General features: G+C 39.8%; 1 protein-coding gene across 1 annotated transcript in view; it reads left to right on the plus strand.

Annotated features, from left to right (window-relative positions):
• Nucleotides 1-2,377: 2,377 nt before the first annotated feature.
• LOC123519279 (mitochondrial ribonuclease P protein 1 homolog) overlaps nt 2,378-18,546 on the plus strand; it is a 246,532-nt gene continuing 230,363 nt past the window's right edge. Inside the window, exon 1 of the mRNA XM_045280429.1 lies at nt 2,378-2,919. The gene's annotated coding sequence lies outside the window, so the exon portion shown is untranslated. The remainder of the gene's footprint in view (nt 2,920-18,546) is intronic.

The following is an 18,546-nucleotide window of genomic DNA, read 5'->3' on the forward strand; positions in this document are numbered from 1 at the left end:
TAGAATGTTGGTTTTTTTCAGCTTGTTTTTCTTTTTCTTTTTTTCTTTTTTTTTCTTTTAATGCAACAATAAATGTATCAATCAATCAATCAATCCTTTAGTAAAGGAGTTGCCGATCCGATCCGGAGTGATTCCGAGCCACCTGTAGCATCAAGATAAAGATCAAGTAACACAACACGACATGTTCTGTCACCAACCCTTTTCAGTTTGTATACAGAGGAGTTAGCAGCTAGATTGAGAAGAATGAATGCAGGAGTAAGAGTGGGAAATGAGAAGATAGGTGTGCTCCTTTATGCAGACGATAACATAACATAAATAATAGGATAACAAAGGGCCACCAGGGCCCATCTAGGTTATCCTGTATCAGTCGCACAGCGACCTCGTCATCAGTACGTAAAGATGCACTTACAAGTACACAATACATTATATACTAATTCTAAATATTTAGCCCATTAACAGGGCTAAGTCCTCCAGCGAAATCCTCTACAATCTGTGATCCCCATACATGGGGATCATGTCTTGTTTAACTATTGTAAATTTCTTATAAAAACTATCATGCAGCGCTATACATAATTATAAATCTAATAAATTTAAGTGCTTATCTAATCTGTTTTTAAACATTGTCAAACTAGTGCTATTTACAACCCTCTCTGGCAATGCATTCCAGAAGTCTACCACCCTATGACTAAAGAAATATTTTCTTATATCTAACCTGCACCCTTGCTTTCTAATCTTCCTGCCAAATGATGTGGTGGTCATGAGTGAGTCAGCAGTTGAGTTGTAGAGAAAGCTGGAGATTGTGGATGGATATGGGAGAGACTTTGGTGTTAGGTTTAGTAGTGAGAAAAGTAAGGTGATGATAGTGAATAGGACTGAGGATGAAAGCAATGCAGTATGGAAAATTGGAGAGAATGAGATGAATCAGGTACGAGAATATAAGTACTTGGGGATGTGGGTGAGTCCAAGTGGGTGTGAAAAGACAAAGAATGAAAAGTTAGGTTTAGTGAATCGGTGGGTAGGATGATTGGGGAGTGCAGCAAGAATGAGAGCAAGCAAATATGATGTGCTAAGAGAGGTGTGGAAGAGTGTGGCGGTGCCCAGCATAATGTATGGTATGGATGTGATTGAAAGTGAAATTGACAAGCTAGAAGTGGGGCAAAAAAGAATAGGTAGAATGGCACTGAATGCACCGAGGTACACAGCAGTAGAAGCTTTGAGAGGGGATATGTGATGAAGCACCTTTAGGGAAAGACTAGTTAAAGCCACACTTAGATACAAGGTCAGGCTGGAAAGAATGGATGAGGAAAGAATAGTGAGGAAGGTGTACCTGTGGAATGAAAGTGGGAGTCAGTGGAGGAAGAGGTGCATGAGAATGACAGAGAGGAGTGGTTTACAAGTGGTATGGGGGATGAGAATGGCTGGGAGGAATCAAAGTGAGCGTGAATGGATCGTGACAAGAGGAGGCAGGGTAGGAACCGAATGGGATGCAAGGAAATGGAAGAGTGAGATAGACAGAGGGGTGAAATGGGTGGGACTGAATATATGGAAAAATGGGATGGAACGAAAGAGTACCCTGGAATGGTACAAGGAAAAGGAAGCCCCGATGTATGAAAGGTGGTATGATGGCAGCCTGGGTGGTGACCTTCTCTTCCGAGCTAGGGCACAGTGTATGGATGTGAATGCAAGGAACTATACAGGTGGTCTGAGTCCCGCAGCAAGGTGTGCCAGATGTGTGACATGGGGGAGGACGAGACGGTGGAGCATGTCATGATTTTGAGTGAATTAGGGCATAATAAGAATGAAAGAGTGGAGAAGACAGGAAGGGAATGGATGGTGTTGCTGCTGGGACTGTGTAGAGCAGTGGTTCCCAAACTATCTTACCTGACGCCCCCTTCTTGCTTCCAGTAGACCCGCACGCCCCCCCCTCCCACTTCCTCTTTTGCTCATGTGAACTTATTTTATTTTATTGCATTTATTTCTTAGCATTGTTCAGGAAAACAGATCTCTGTTTGTATTAAATTTTAATAATGAAAGCCACTCAAACAAATAATAGTACATTCCAGAGAGACATTTTGATTTTATTATTCTTATAATCTATTAAAACATTTTTTTTAGCAGATGACTTCACACCTCCCTTGAATTCTCTTTACGCCTCCCTAGGGGGGCGCGCCCCCCAGTTTGGGAACCACTGGACTGTAGAGAGACACGAGTGAAAGGATGATGGAGGCTGTGAAGGAGTATCTGGAAAGAATGTGGCGAGCGAGGTGTAGGGATCATTAACGAAGAGAAATGCTACTTTTTTTTTTTTTTTTTTTTTTTTCTGTTTTGTCCTCTACATGAGCAGCCGATCCAAAGGCTGGCTCTGGAGCGATCCCGAGCCACCTGTAGCATCAAGATCAAGATCACGGTACCAGTTGCGTCTGCCTTTTTCCTGAGATCACTAAACACTTCATGCGCCACTGCTTGTGTTTCCTCACATTGACCTGCTGTATGTTCTCAACTCGACACTGAGCACCATTCGACTTGCTTATTTTTCTGACGTCCACTCTTCACGTTAGTCTGCCACCCTCTCCCTCACCTGAGCCTTCATGAGGAAGACCGGCGCCTTCTGCCACGCTAGTGATAATACTGCAGGACTACTCCTAAGCTCATAAAAATCACAAGACCTAAGCAGACCAAACAACAGCTTATCTAGCATGTGATTGCCGCACGGGACGTAAACAGGGGCTATAGGATTTAAGGCAATTATCGCAGCAGGCCTCAAGAACAAGGGGAACAAGAACACTAATTGTACCACAGCCTGTATCTCCCCTTCCAGAACAAGACAACGCTAACTTTTAGTAACCTCTCTGTCTCATGTGCGGTGACACTGTACTGGTGACCGAAAAACAAGAACAGGGTGTCGTGTGACATTAGCAGGTAAGCTGTGTATGTACCCATCTTGGCAGATACACCTCAACAACAGGAATTGCCGTTTAGATATACATCAAAATCCCATCTGATATCTTGGGAGAAATCATTACATATATTCCTGTTGTTTTTCCACAAAGTTTCCTGATAAATATATCCTATGAATCATATATATATATATATATATATATATATATATATATATATATATATATATATATATATATATATATATGATTCATAGGATATATTTATCAGGAAACTTTGTGGAAAAAGTAAACACTGGCACCTCCTTCCTAATCACTGAAACAGCCATGCAAGGTGATAGAGTACTTACTATACAACATGCCAGTGGTGATGTTTTTAATGTAGGGACTGCTTTTGTAGGGCCATAATAATTAAATGAATATTCCGGTGCCTGCAGAATCTAAGTCCACAGTGATTTGGTTTTTGGTATTTTTGGTTAGTGTCTGCATTTTAGTTAGGCTGGGTTAGTGTTCGTGGTAAGGTTAGGTTAAGTGGATGGTTAGGTTAGGATAGTTTAGGGGGGGTCTGGGGAGTGCAGCCCACTGGCTATCAGGTTATGTTAGGTTAGGATAATTTCAGCAAAAATTATCCATGAATTTTTACATTTTCCAAATTTTACTAGTAAGGTTAGGTTACGATAGTTTAGTGGGGTGTCTGGGGGGTGCAGTCCCACAGCCAGCAGGTTATTATGTTAGGTTAGGAAAATTATCCATGAATTTCTACATTTTCCAAATGTTTCCTTAAAAATGGCTGTTTTTGTCCTTAGATTATTTGGTTGCCATATCTCACCTTTTCTGGCTTGCAGGGGCAGGTGTGGGGGTGAGATGGAAAAGGGGGAGGTTCTATTCTTTACTTTTTACCTTGGAAGAAATGTTAGCACTCTCGTAAAGAAACCGTCCTGCAAGCTCACCTGGATTCCTGGCTCCCGGTTCGTAGCTTCTCCATCCTTCTATTTGATATGATGTCACATATATGGAACCATGCTATTGGTCAGCGAGAGAAAGAGAGAATATGGTTATGAATAAGGGGATTGGAAAGAGAGAGCTTTCATTCCAATATTCATTTCCATATCTCTCTCTCTCTCTCTCTCTCTCACTCTCACTCTCACTCTCACTCTTACTCTCAAATCAGCTGGGTGGAGGAGCTGCTAAGGGGAAGCCAGGAATGACACGCGGGATGGTTTTCTTTTTGAGAGTGCCAAAATGTTGACACTTCTGTGAAATAGAAAAAACTTTCCCCCAAAACTTTCACAAGAAATAAACTTTTTCAAGCCAATTATATATGTACATGATTTATGTTCAATGTATGGTTTAAAAATGAGACTGACCAGTCACATACTTTAAAAAATTGAGTCATTTTCCCGACACAGGTCAAGAAAATAAATCCCAAGATGTGGCCATCTTACTTTCACAGATTTGTGGAAATTTCCTGTGAAGTGGTAACACTGGTTGGAGTAAAATGATGTGGAAATTATTATTATTATTATTATTATTATTATTATTATTATTATTATTATTATTATTATTATTACTACTACTACTACTACTACTACTACTACTACTACTACTACTACTACTACTACTACTACTACTACTACTATCAATGTTATTATTATTATTATTATTTTTATTATTATTATTGTTATTATTGTTGTTATTGTTATTATTGTTATTACCTTGCTTTCATGCCCATGTAGTGTACTATTGTTACACAGAAGAAAGGCTGAAGAAATTAAATCTACAAATGTTAACCTTTAAAATTATCAATGGAGGGTATAACAGAGATGTATGTTATTGTTTGTTTATGATGTAGGAAGGATTGGAAACTCAAGGACATGGAAAGAAAGTATTCAAGCAAGGAGCAAGATTAGACATCATAAAGTGTTTCTTTTGTAATAGAGTAGTGAATAGCTGTAATAGCCTCACAGAAAGTGTGGTAAATGCTGAATCAGTTTGTAAGTTTGAAAGAAAGTTAGATGATGCATGGAAAGATGAAGAACAAAGGTTTGATTACACTGTAGAAATAGGGAGTCTCGATCACAGGTTTGACCACATGACCGTGAGATTGAAAATATGTAATTCAGAGCTGAAGTCACAGGTTTGAATTGTCCTCCTCCAGGAGTCATCTGTGGGTTTCTGTGAGGAAATGATTTAGTCAGTTTATAGGCTCACCCAACCAACGTTTTTCTTATGTGGTTTACTTTTGTGGTGAGATGTAGGGGGCTGATTGATGTTTCATTGCAAATGGATATTTTTCAAGTTATGATTCTTTTAAACCTCTCATCCTCAACGATCTTGGGGGACCTGTAGGAAATCGGATGTTTTTGGGGGTAGGGTGAACATTAAAGCAACTAATAAGGCTGGCAAAAGATGTTGGAAATCAACAAAATCACACAAAAACCTCTGAAAATACATCAATAATACCTTTGACAGCGGAGGTGGTCACAGCAGTTGCTGCTAGCATTGTACTATTGGTGAGCAGCTTTGTCAAGGGTTATTCACCAAACCCAACATTATAACCTAATAATGATTCACACTGGAAACATTGATGTCTGTTACTAAAGTTTGATTGCCCATGCCATAAAACACTTGATGGGCTCAGACACACTCACCAACTCATAGTTATAAGTACAAGTACACACAGGAATGCCAGAGTGACTTAGGTTGAATGCAGAAGAGGCCAGAATGACCAGGACTGGAAGAAATATGAACCAGAGTAACTTGTTATGGTGGTTCCGTGAATGCCCACCAAGGTTACTTATGTAACATAAATCAGTAAAGTTCACCATTCTCTTATTTTTTTTTTGGATAAAACTACTTAGTTAATGTTTATTTACAATCAGTCCTTGTCAGTAATGCATAACACAACTACATGTTATGGTAGTATACTCACTGTGCCTCATATTTATGAAATTTTTAGCATGACCAGGTACTATTGATTTGGTGCTATTGAAAATCAACTTATTGTGCAAAAAACAAGTTAATTGGAATTAGGTTAGGTTAGATTAAAGATTGTTTTGGTTTTATTAGTGGGGAAATATAAACAGACCAATTTATTTTTTTTATTTTTTTTATTTATTTATTTATTTTTTTTTTTTTTTCTTAAAAATAAAAGGTTTCAAGTGGCTAATAAAAGACCTGTTGTAAATTTTTACCAAAAAAGGTATTATGGAAGTAACCTTAGCCTCTTCTCCTAAGGCTAGTTATTACATTTTAGACATGATTAGATTTTCAGAATGTAATACAATATATCAATATCTGGAAACTTCTTAATAAAAGGCTGTTAAACATTAAGAAGAGTCGTGCAGCTCTGCTGTTTGTGTTTTGATGGCCATCATGTTCGTGATCTTGATTTTACTGTTAGCGTCTTAGTGTAACTAAACCTTAGCTACACATTGCATCTTGTTTGGTTAGGTTTATTTAGATGATGGTAGTGTATCAGTCATCACCATTCCTTCTCTTATATATAAGTACCATGTGTTTTTTCTCTTTCTCTCTCTCTCTCTCTCTCTCTCTCTCTCTCTCTCTCTCTCTCTCTCTCTCTCTCTCTCTCTCTCTCTCTCTCTCTCTCTCTCTCTCTATCCCCTCTCCCTCCCCTCCTCTCCCTCCTCTCCCTTCCTCTCTCCCCTCCCTCTCTTGACACTTGTACTTCCTAAAATAACTCTCTCCTTCCTTTCACTCTCCCTTGAGATGTTGCCTCCCTTAGGGATTTCAACAGGTCACATTCTTTCTCTCTGTCTGACCTATTCTGATTTGCCAAGTTCTGCCACCTGATTGGTTCATTATTCTTATTTCTCATTGGCCCAGATCACCCTATTTTAGGTTTCCCACTGGTCACTTTATTCCTCTATTTTTCTCCATCCTGATCTACATCATTTCATAAATAGGATCCTTGTCTCATTCAACACCTGCTCATCATTTTGCCTCATTCGGCATTCACTCTTTCACTTGCACCAGACTCTCACTTCATTCAAGACTCACTCATTTGGCACCTCATTCAGAACTAGCATGCTCACCTTCATCACCTTAATTAAATCAAGAAACTATTGTCAAGCTGTGCAGTAAATCTAGTATTATAATTTTCAATTTAAATCAAAATATCAAGTGTTCTATCAAATTCGCTCAACTTGTAACACACAAATAATATTCCTCAAGCCTCCAGCCTCTCACTCCAAGCCACAAAGCTACCAAGAATTATCAATACAAGTTGTATTGGCAGTGGATGATTCCTTCTTTGATACAGTGGTGGCAAGCTGTGACCTCAGTTTCTCATTAGTATAGTAGGAAGACGGCCATGTGGATGTTGTGGAAGAGGAGTGGGAGCAAACTCAGTGTTGTGCACTGTGTGCAGTAAATGGTGTCACCAACAATGCTCAGATCTAAGGAATCTCAGAGGGCACAACTTAGTATGTCCAAGATGTGAACGTGAGGAAGAAGATTGTGGTGGCGGTGGTGATGACGAGGATGTTGGTTTGGAGGTGAATGGAGATGTGTTGGAGGAGGTACAACAGTTATGTTGCTTGGGAGATATGTTAAGGCACATCCACACTTGTTGCATTTCCACGTATCATATCATTGTTGCGTAGCAGTGTGGACAGGATAGCATTGCACCGTTGCATGTCAAAATATGATGCTGTAATACTCTGCTAAACGAACGTTTGTCTAACGAATTTCCGGTTTAACATGCTATATAAAGTTAGACCAAAAAGTCTGCATAACGTACCTTATCCGTTTTAGCGAATTTTCTGGGTTCAAATTTGCCAGGTGAGGGACCGAACGCTTCAGCTTCGCTGTGATTGGCTGGCTCCCCGCCTGTCTTTAGCGCTCCTGGTGCTGGTATTGGCTGCCTCTGTCTCACTCTCTCCCGCTCCGCAGTACGAAGAGGTTGCCCTGTATTTCTGCTCTGCTTAACGTGTTTTTGCGACTTAACACGTTACCTGCATTAGTGCAATATGCTAAACTCTGCCTCACTGCGGTGAACTTTGATCCGCTCCTGCACAAATTACAGTGGAGCTATCAGTGAGAGAATTTGTACGTAGCTCCTCTAACTTCCAATGACTCATATGACATCATAAAAGTAGTGGTACATCGGTGGCCCAATACACTGCAAAACATATATATAATTTTTTTTTAACCTGTGTGGTATGTTGAGGACCAGCCCAGAACACATCCCCCTGTATCCATTATTTCCTATGGAGAAATTATATCCACTTAACGAATTTTCACTCAACGAACAGCTTTGACACCCCCTATCCCGTTCGTTAACCCCTTCAATACGGTGACGCCTATGTAGGCGTCATGAAGCCCCAGTAGCAAATACGGTGACGCCTACGTAGGCGTCATATTTCTTTTCTGAGCTTTCTTCAGTTCAGTTGTCCCGTATAGTGTGTTGGATACCAACTGCACACGCCGTATGCTGTCTTTGAAATCCTAGTGCTCCTCCCACCATCCTTGTCTCCACCAATCGTTAAAGATAAGCTACATGCGTCCCGCCTTGTGTCTAAAATTACCCAATGGCATAGACTGTTCCCATCTCTCTCTCTCTCTCTCTCTCTCTCTCTCTCTCTCTCTCTCTCTCTCTCTCTCTCTCTCTCTCTCTCTCTCTCTCTCTCTCTCTCTCTCTCTCTCTCTCTCTCTCTCTCTCCTCCCCATCTCCCTTTCCTCCCTCCCCATCTCCCTTCCCTCCATCCCCCTCTCCCTCTCGAAAGATAAGTTACATGTGTCCCGCCTTGTAACATTGTGAAAACACACACACACACACACACACACACACACACACACACACACACACACACACACACACACACACACACACACACACACACACACACACACACACACACACACACACACACACACACACACACACACACACACACACACACACACACACACACACACACACACACACACACACACACACACACACACAATGAAGAGAGGACAGAAGAGGAGAAGAAAGAGTTTTTCTGGAGAATCTTGGATATGAGACTGAGGAAGTGGTTCATAACCCAGAAAAGTACAGTAAGAAAGGACTAAAGAAACTTACGTATGAGCGGAATGTAATGTATTCCAACATAAATGGAGTGATATCGGGGATTTTAGAACTCAACGATTACTTGAGGGACAAGAACCCAGATATTGTGGGTCTTACTGAAACAAAACTGAGAGAGGGAGAAGACCTGATGATGGTTGGAGAAGGAAATATAATGTTTGGAAAAGAAATAGAGTAGGTAAGATGGGAGGAGGAGTGATGTTGCTGGTTAAAAAGATATAAAGGTGGATCAAGTGAAAGAAGGTATGGGAAAGGCAGAAGTGCTAAAGATCAGAGCAGAAACTAATGAAGGAAAAAGAGGCACTACATAGTGGTGTACGTACCACCTAAGACAAATGCATGGTCAGTACAGGAATATGAAGAAATGATAAGTGATACAGGAACATGTCTGGAAGAAATGTTGGGTGGCTGTGAACGAACTATAATGATGGGAGATTTTAATTGTAAAGAGGTGTGTTGGGAGGACTGGTCAATGGAAGGATCAGAGACAACATGGGGAAATACACTATTGACACTGGCAATGGAAAATGTGTTAACTCAGTGGGTCAAAGAAGATACTAGGTTTGGAGGAGAGGAGCATCGTCAAGACTGGACTTGGTCTTTAGTACAGAGCCAATGGTCATTGAGGAGATGAGGGTGGAGTGCCCTTTAGCAAAGAGTGATCATGCAGTTTTGGAGTTCAAGGTGATAGATGAAGAGAAATCTAGAAGAAATGAAGAATATAAAGTGGGAAGATGGAATTATGCCAAGACAGATTTTGGAAACCTAAAGAAATTCTTTCAAGAGACAAATTGGATGAAATTCAAGAGTGCTAAGGAGCAAATGAAAAGTGGAAGGAATTTATAAAAATATACAAAGAAGGTGAGAAAAATTTGTACCAATAAGACAACATAGAGAAGTTGGAAAGCAGGACTGGTTTAACGATAGATGTGAAAAGGCTAGAACAAGAAAAGAGGATGCATGGAAGAGGTGGAGAAGGAAAAGACGGATTAAGCAGTGGGAAAGTTACAAAAGAGCAAGAAATGAATATGTGTTGATTAGAAGAGAAGAAAGAAAGAAACAAGAAAAGGATATAATTGATAAATGTAAAGACCAACCAAGGCTTTTTACAGACATGTGAACAACAACATCAAAAATAGAGAAAGTATTGAAAGTTTAGAAGTAAATGGAGTATGCAGTGAAGATCCCAGGAAATGGCAGAGGCTATGAATGGATGCTTTCGGAAGGTATTCACAAAGGAGACTGCTTTTGACAAACCACTGGTAATGGAACAGAAAGGGATTATGAAGGAGTTTCAAGTAACTGTGGAGGAGATCAAGAATATGATGGGGAGTTTAGAAGTGAGAAAAGCTGTGGGACCTGATGGGGTATCAGGATGGATTTTAAGAGAATGCAGGGAGCAACTGGCAGAAAAAGTTTGTGAAGTAATTGATGCCTCATTAAGGGAAGGTGTAGTGCCCCAAGACTGGAAAAGAGCTAACATTGTCCCAATCTATAAATCAGGTAACAAGAGAGACCCATTGAACTATAGACCAGTGTCACTTACAAGTGTGGTAGCTAAGATGTGTGAGAGGGTGGTGAAGAATAGATGGACAGACTTCTTGGAGAAAATGACATACTTTGTGAGTGTCAATTTGGTTTTAGAAAAGGGCGTTCATGCACGACAAACCTGATATGTTACTATTCGAGGGTGATAGATGTAATACAGGAAAGAGATGGTTGGGCTGATGGAATATATCTGGATTTAAAAAAGGCCTTTGATAAGGTACCACACCGGAGACTGATCTGGAAACTTGAAATGGTAGGAGGAGTGCATGGCAGTTTACTAAAATGGATGGAAGACTTTTGGTAGGAAGAGAAATGAGAACAATAATTAAGGACAGACCATCAGAATGGGGCTTGGTGGAGAGTGGAGTTCCACAGGGATCAGTGTTGGCACCAGTAATGTTCGCGGTCTACATAAATGACATGGTGGATGGGGTGTCCAGTTATGTGAGCCTATTTGCAGACGATGCAAAATTGTTAAGAAAAGTGAGATGTGACAAAGATTGCGAACTACTCCAGGAAGACTTGGACAGAATATGGAAATGGAGCTGTACATGGCAAATGGAGTTCAACACGACAAAATGCAAGAAAATAGAGTTTGGCAAGAGTGAAAGAAGAATCAGGAGTATGTACAAGATAGGAAATGAAGACATAAAACCAGTCATGAAGAAAAAGACCTTGGGGTGACAATTACCAATGACCTATCGCCAGAGAGACATATAAACAAAATAATTGGAGAAGTATTGAACTTATTGAGGAACATAAGAGTGGCGTCAGATATTTAGATGAAGAAATGATGAAGAAAATAATTACTGCAATGATAAGACCGAGGCTTGAATATGCAACAATACAGTGGGCTCGAACTTAAAGAAACACATAAGGAAACTAGAGAAAGTACAGAGGGCTGCAACAAAATGGTGCCTGACTTAAGAGATTTGACTTATGAAGACAGACTGAAAAGAATGCAACTTCCGACCCTGGAAAACAGAAGAGAAAGGGGAGACCTGATAGCAATATACAGAGTGATGATTGGCATGGAAAAATGGATAGGGAAGATCTGTGTATGTGGAATGAAAGAATGTCGAGAGGGCATGGGAAAAACTAAAATGGCCACTTATAGGAGAGATGTGAAAAATATAGCTTCCTCATAGAAGGGTGGAAGCATGGAATAGTTTAGACGTGGAAGTGGTCAACGCAAGGAATATTCATGATTTTAAGAAAAAGCTGGACATTAATAGATATGGAGACAGGACAACACGAGCATAGCTCTTTTCCCGTATGTTACAATTAGGTAAATACACACACACACACACACACCGCGTAGTGTAGTGGTTAGCACGCTCGACTCACAATCGAGAGGGCTGGGTTCAATCCCGGCGGCGAGGCAAATGGGCAAGCCTCTTAATGTGTAGCCCCTGTTCACCTAGCAGTAAATAGGTACGGGATGTAACTCGAGGGGTTGTGGCCTCGCTTTCCCGGTGTGTGGAGTGTGTTGTGGTCTCAGTCCTACCGAAGATTGGTCTATGAGCTCTGAGCTCGCTCAGAATGGGGAAGACTGGCGGGTGACCAGCAGGCGACCGTGGTGGTGAATTACACACACACACACACACACACACACACACACACACACACACACACACACACACACACACACACACACACACACACACACACACACACACACACACACACACACACACACAAACAACAAATTTTCTAATCTCTCTCTCTCTCTCTCTCTCTCTCTCTCTCTCTCTCTCTCTCTCTCTCTCTCTCTCTCTCTCTCTCTCTCTCTCTCTTTTTTTCTTCCTTTTTCTTCCTCTCGAAAGATAAGCTACATGCATCCCGCTTGTGTCTAAAATATTAGCAAATGTCACTCTCTCTCTCTCTCTCTCTCTCTCTCTCTCTCTCTCTCTCTCTCTCTCTCTATATATATATATATATATATATATTAGTGTTTCATGACAGAGGGTTGAAAAATAAAACTGTAAGGAAGTTTCATCCTCATTGCTTATCTTGTTCCACTGGCTCAGAAAACAAGTTTGAACAAGTTTCAGCCTGATTGGAAAATATTTAGGGTCCCGAGAATTTACATTCGTCAGCCTATCATATCTACCGCTTAGTCTGGTTGTAGGCTTCACAGAGAGGTTAGTGTCTCTGTGTGTGTGTTTTCCATAATAATTGTTATATAAATTACACTGATGCATAAGTAATACCTATGCATCAGTGTGTATATATATATATATATATATATATATATATATATATATATATATATATATATATATATATATATATATATATATATATATATATATATATAGATACATAATTGGGTATGTATATAGCCTATTAATCATATAGTATATGTATCTATTTATCTATCTATCTATTCATTTATCTATTTATCTATCTATCTATCTATATGGATTTCACGATGCAGAAATTAAATGCTGGACACTGTGTATGCATTGAATGCATAAGGAACACCACCTGTCAGATAGAATCAAGGGGTTATCATTTGACACACATCATCGAACACTGGAATTCATGCAGGTGCCTGCACCAAGATTGAGGGACTTGAGAAACAACTTCTATACCTAGCATGCAGGCATCACATTTATGAAATTGTTCTAGCCAAAGCCTTCCACCTCTCAATGGGCCCCACCACTGGGCCTAATATTGAAATCTTTAAAAGACTCAAGAATCAGTGGAATGAAATCGATAGGTTGACAACTAGCTGCACTATTGAACCTCTTCAGGGTCTCAGGGACAAAACTATTCTTATTGTGAGAAAATTTTTGCTATCTGTCAGCAGCGGGATGACTATAAAGAGCTTCTTCAGCTGGTCCTTCTCTTTCTTGGGAAGAGACTACTGTTAATGTGCCTCTCCGAAGCCAGGAGCATATCACAATGCACGGTGGATGGCAAAGGCTATCTATGCATTGAAGCTATACCTTTACAAGACCAATTCAAGATGACGGAGTTGGAACTTAAAGGTGTCACAGAAATCTGCCTTTTGTTGCCCTGGCCTATGCAAAGGCTTGGTGTCATGCACCAAGAGCAGAGCAGGCTCCAGCTGTTGATCTGGAGTTTTGCAAGACATGGAAACATTACAAGAAGAAGGAGTGATCATCACTGTTGCCAAGGAAGCACAAGCAGCCATGAAGCGACATTTGTGGTACCTCTCAGAGGCACTGGTTGGCTTGGAATTCTTTGATAAAAACTTAACCAAGAGGAAAAAGAAGAATGCAAGATAACCTATTAAAGCCAGCACTGAAGAAAGTAGCAAAAGTATTGAGGGAAAAACATCCTTGGCTCATTTAAAGAAAAAACGTTATCTGATTTTGTAACCTCGAGGACGATGGATCTGTTTACCACACTCTCAACATTGATGATGCCTTTACTCAAAATCCTCCTGTCTTGGGAAAGTGACTCAAAGTACCTTGAAGGTCAAGCCAAGGTCCATGACCTGGCTGTGGTTAATGATTTGGCTGAACGGGGGATAGCTCTTATCAAAAAGTTCAATTCCACATTAACAACAAAAGAAGAAGACAAACAGTTCTTATTGAAAGCAGTCTTTAAGCACAGAAAAGAATTTCCAAAGAAGCAAAAGGCAGAAATAATGAAGTAACTATATGAGACTGCTTTCTTTATAATTTTGTACTTTATGTGTGCTCTCTGGCCAATTATTCTTTTGTTAGGAAAATAAAGCAGCAATTATTTATAAAAAAAAGTTTTTTTCATGAAAACCTTAATTTCTCGGGACCCTTAATTTTTATCATAGGAGGGTAGATTTAGGAGAGGGATGATATTTTGGCAAGAGGAACTCAGGCATGTATGAGGAACAAATATCTGATATTGTCTGATTTTATGAAACACCCTAATATATATATATATATATATATATATATATATATATATATATATATATATATATATATATATATATATATATATATATATATATATATATATATATATATATATATATATATATATATATATATATATATATATATATATATATATCGACTCGACCGAAAACAATGGACCTCCCATCAACGGATTTTAGAAACTACGGACAAATTCTGGAGTCTGGTTTAATCTACGGACGAATATTAAAATGTGCGCGATTGTCCGTTCCCAGCAAATTATTGTCCGGTAGGTGGCGGGTCGGTTGCGACATCAGCTGTTGGCCGCCATGTTTTATCTTCAGCCCGTGCTCATGTCATCTATTTCAGGTTATTTGTTGTACTTAATGCTTTGTAATACTGCTTGAATGATTTCTTAATGATTCCACAGTATTTACGACATTTTATACATATATATATATATATATATATATATATATATATATATATATATATATATATATATATATATATATATATATATATATATATATATATATATATATATATATATATATATATATATATATATATATATATATATATATATATATATATATATATATATATATATTTTTTTTTTTTTTTTTTTTTTTACATTACAAGGGCACTGGCCAAGGGCAAACAAAGTGTTGGAAAAAAAAAAAAATCCCGCTGGTTGCCAGGCCCTGTTAAGAGGAAAGTAGAAAGAGAAAAAACAAAAAAATCTAAAAGGAGGGTCCAGTTAACGTAAGAGGTGTCTTGACACTCCTCTTTGAAAGAGTTTAAGTCATAGGCAGGTGGAAATACAGACACAGGTAGAGAGTTCCAGAGTTTACCAGTGTAGGGAATGAAGGAGTGAAGATACTGGTTAACTCTTGCATTAGGAAGATGGACAGAATAGGGATGAGAAGAAGTAGAGAGTCTTGTGCAGCGAGGCCGCAGGAGGGGGGAAGGCATGCAGTTAGCAAGTTCAGAAGAGCAGACAGCATGAAAACAGCGGTAGAAGACAGATAAAGATGCAACATTGCGGCGGTGACTTAAAGAATCAAGACAGTCAGTTAGAGGAGAAGAGTTGATAAGACGAAAAGCTTTAGATTCCACCTTGTTTAGTAAAGCTGTGTGTGGATCCCCCAGACATGAGAGCCATACTCCATACACGGGCGGATAAGGCCCTTGTACAGAGCAAGCAGCTGGGAGGGAGAGAAAATGGACGAAGACGCCATAGGACACCTAACTTCTTGGAAGCTGATTTAGCAAGAGTAGAGATGTGAAATTTCCAGTTTAGATTTTTAGTGAAGGATAGACCGAGTGTGTTTAATGTAGAGGAGAGGGAAGTTGAGTGTTATTGAAGAAGAGAGGATAGTTGTCTGGAAGGTTATGTCGAGTAGATAGTTGTAGAAATTGAGTTTTTGAGGCATTGAACAAAACCAGGTTTTCTCTGCCCCAATCAGAAACAAGTGAAAGATCAGAAGTTAGGCGTCCTATAGCATCTCGCCTTGAGTCATTTAATTGTTGTTGGGTTGGGCGTCTGTTGAACGCTGTTGAATAATGCAGGTGGTATCATCAGCATAGGAGTGGATAGGGCATTGAGTCAGATTTAGGAGATCATTGATGAATAATAGAAAGAGAGTGGGTGATAGGACAGAACCCTGTGGAACACCACTGTTGATAGTTTTAGGGAAGAACAGTGACCGTCTACTACAGCAGCAATAGAACGATCGGAAAGGAAACTGGAGATGAAGGTACAGAGAGAAGGATAGAATCCGTAGGAGGGTAGTTTAGAAATTAAAGATTTGTGCCAGACTCTATCGAAGGCTTTCGATATGTCAAGGCCGACAGCAAAGGTTTCACCGAAGTCCCTAAAAGAGGATGACCAAGATTCAGTTAGGAAAGTAAGAAGATCACCAGTAGATCTGCCTTTACGGAAACCATACTGGCAATCAGAGAGAAGGTTGTGAGCTGATAGATGCCTCATTATCTTCCTATTAAGGATAGACTCAAAGGCTTTAGAAAGGCAGGAAATCAAAGCTATAGGGCGGTAGTTAGAAGGATTGGAGTGGTCACCTTTTTAGGGACAGGTTGAATGTGAGCAAACTTCCAGCAAGAAGGATAAATAGAAGTAGAGAGACACAGATGAAAGAGTTTGACCAGGCAGTGAGCGAGTTCGGAAGCACAGTTTTTGAGAACAACAGGAGGGACTCCATCCGGACCGTAAGCCTTCCGAGAATCAAGGCCAGAGAGGGCCAGGAAAACGTCTTTATAAAGAATTTTAATTTTAGGGATGAAGTAGTCAGAGGGTGGAGGAGTAGGAGGAATATGCCCAGAATCATCCAAAGTTGAGTTGGTAGCAAAGGTTTGAGCGAAGAGTTCAGCTTTAGAAAAGAAGAGACAGCTGTAGAGCCATCTGGATGAAGTAAAGGAGGGAAAGACGAAGAAGTAAAGTTGTTAGAGATATTATTGGCTAGATGCCAGAAATCTCGAGAGGAGTTAGAATTGGAAAGACTTTGACATTTTCTATTGATGAAAGAGTTTTAGTAAGTTGGAGAATAGATTTGGCATGATTACGGGCAGAAATATATAGGGCATGAGTTTCAGCAGTTGGATGGCTACGGAACCGTTTGTGAGCCGCCTCTATCATTGACAGCACGAGAACAAGCAGAGTTAAACCAAGGCTTTTTAGCTTTAGGGTTAGAGAAAGTATGAGGAATGTATAGCTCCATGCCAGAGATAATCACCTCTGTTATGCGCTCGGCACAAAGAGAAGGATCTCTGACATGAAAACAATAATCATCCCAAGGGAAATCAGAATAGTACTGCCTTAGTTCCTCCCACTTAGCAGAGTTAAAATGCCAGAAGCACCTCCGCTTAGGCGGGTCCTGAGGCTGCACTGGAGTGATAGAACTGGTAACGGAAATTAGATTGTGGTCGGAGGAGCCCAACGGAGAGGAAAGTTTAACAGAGTAAGCAGAAGGGTTGGAGGTTAGGAAAAGATCAAGAATGTTGGGCGTGTCTCCAAGGCGGTCAGGAATACGGGTAGGGAACTTCACTAGCTGCTCTAGGTCATGAAGGATAGCAAAGTTGAAGGTTTGTTCACCAGGTTGGTCAGTGAAAGAAGATGAAAGCCAAAGCTGGTGGTGAACATTGAAATCCCTAAAATGGAGATCTCAGCAAAAGGAAAGTGAGATAAGATGTGCTCCACCTTGGAAGTCAAATAGTCAAAGAATTTTACATAGTCAGAGGAATTAGGTGAGAGGTATACAGCACAGATGAATTTAGTTAGAGAGTGACATTGAAGTCTTAGCCAGATGGTAGAAAATTCTGAAGATTCAAGATTGTGGGCACGAGAGCAAGTGGTGTCGTTACGCACGTATGCGCAACATCCAGCTTTGGATTGAAAATGAGGATAGAGCAAGTAGGAGGGAACAGAAAAGGGCTGCTGTCAGTAGTCACAGACAACTGTGTTTCGTTAGGAAGAGAAGATGAGGTTTAGTAGAGGAGAGGTGGTGTTCCACAGATTGAAAATTAGAACGAAGGCCACGAATGTTGCAGAAATTGATAGTGAAAGTATTAGATGAAGTGTCAAGACACCCAAGGTCGACAGCAGAGGGGCAGTCCGACCTGGGGACATTTATGGTCCCTCCCAGAGGGGACTCCGAGGCAGGGCGTGGTGAAGCCATTATTAAATTTTGATTTGAAGAGAGTGTAAAAGTGTAAGGTGTTGTAGTGTAGTGTAGGAAGTAGTAGAAGTTGTCTTTAGAGGGCAGGCTGCAGCTGCTCAATTGTATAAATGAGACCACAAAGGGAACCGGGAAGAGAGGACACGGGAATCACTCAGTCTGCAGCACTGCCTACATCCCCGTAAGTACCTCTCCTGGAGTATTCCACCGGGCGGCAGGTGACTACTGCCTACTCCATATATGGAGTATATATGTATATATATATATATATATATATATATATATATATATATATATATATATATATATATATATATATATATATATATATATATATATATATATATATATATATATATATATATATATATATATATATATATATATATATATATATATAACACTAACCGGCAATCTGTGGAATGTAAACAAAGTGC

Source organism: Portunus trituberculatus, chromosome 45 (assembly GCF_017591435.1).
Source record: "Portunus trituberculatus isolate SZX2019 chromosome 45, ASM1759143v1, whole genome shotgun sequence".
NCBI lineage: Eukaryota > Metazoa > Arthropoda > Malacostraca > Decapoda > Portunidae > Portunus > Portunus trituberculatus.